The following is a 1,743-nucleotide window of genomic DNA, read 5'->3' on the forward strand; positions in this document are numbered from 1 at the left end:
CTGTTATATTGAAACTGCCTTTGCAAAAACATTACCCTTATTGAAGTGTACTTTTTTCTATACCTCATTTCTTAAGTGTTTTATGAAGGGGCACTGAATTTTTATCAAGCTTTTTCTGCATCTATTCAGATCATGGTTTTCTTTTTCTGTTGATCATGTTTATTGATTTGTGTATGTTGAACAAACTTTGCATCCCTGGGATAAATCCCACTTGATCATGGTGTATTCTTTTTGATATGTTTCAGATTTGGTTTATTTGGTACTTTGAGGTGTCTTGTGTCTATATTCATTATAGGTATTGGGTTGAGGTTCTTTTTCTCATGTCTTTGTCTGATTTTTGGTGTCGGGGTTATGCTGGCCTTCTAGAATGAGTTGGGAAGAATTCTGATTCAATTTTTTTTGGAATAGTTTGAGGCAATCTGGTACTAACATTCTTTAAATGTTCAATACAATTCAGCAGTAAAGGCTTCCAGTCCTGGACCTTTCATTGTTGGAGACTTTATTGCTGATTCAAACTTGTTACTTGTTCAGATTTTCTTTCTAGTCTCAGTTTAATTTTGGTAAGTTGTACATGTCTAGGAATCCACTTCCTTTACACTTTTGACTTGATTGGGACATAGTTCATAGTCTCTAATGATCATTTGTATGTCTAATATCTGTTGACAGCTCCCTCTTTGATCTTATTCATTTGGGTCTTAATCTAGCTAATGGTTTGTCAACTTTCAACTCTCAAAAATTTTTTGGTTTCATCTTTAGTCTCAATTTCATTTATTTCTGCTCTGATCTACTTCTAATTTTTGGTGGGTTGGTTCTTGCTCCTGTAGTTCCTAGAGGTACATCAGTAAGTTAATTATTTGAAGTCTTTTTGACTGTAGGCATCTATTGCTATAAATTTGCCTCTCAGTACTGCTTTGGCTGTGACACATGTTGGTATGTTGGGTTTCTATTTTCACTAGTTCCAAGGAATTTAACTTTTTAATTCTTGCCTTCACCCATGGGTCAGTCAGGAGCATGTTATCTAACTTCAATGTATCTGTATAGTTTCAAATGCTCTTGTTATGGCCTCGATGGAATAAAACTAAACATCAATAAAATATTCTTTTTAAAAAAATCACGATTTGAGTCCCAATGTCACTCCTGGGGAATGTTTTATATGCTGATAAACATACCCTGCAGCTGTTGAGTAAAATGTTCTGTAAATGTCTGTTAGGTCCATTTGGTCTGTGGTACAGTTATTTTCCTGCCTAGATGTGCCCAGTGCTGAGGTAGGGATGCTGAAGTCTCCATCTATTATTGGGGTCTAGCACTCCTTTTACATCTAATATTAGTTTTATATATCTGGATGCTCCTGTGGAGGTGCATATGGATTTACAATTGTTATATTGATGAATTGATGTTTATTATATAATCTTGTCTCTTTACAGCTTTTAAAGTGTTTTGTCTGACCAGTATAGCTACTATTGTCTACCTTTTTGGTTTCCATTTGCATGAGATCTTCTCACTTTCAGTCTTTGTGGGTCTTTTCTGATAAGGTGAGTTTCTCTTAGGCAGCATATAATTGGATCTTTAATAGATTGGCTGAATGGATATTTTAAATGGAGAATTTGTTTGTATTCAAAACTATTGATAGATAAGGACTTATGCCATAATGTTTCCTGGTGGTTTTATGTATCCTTCTTAATTTGTTTTTGTGGTTAAATGGCTTTCGATAGTAGTAAGGCTTGACTCCTTTCTCTTTGTGTT

Source organism: Chlorocebus sabaeus, chromosome 8, assembly GCF_047675955.1.
Source record: "Chlorocebus sabaeus isolate Y175 chromosome 8, mChlSab1.0.hap1, whole genome shotgun sequence".
Taxonomy (NCBI): Eukaryota; Metazoa; Chordata; class Mammalia; order Primates; family Cercopithecidae; genus Chlorocebus; species Chlorocebus sabaeus.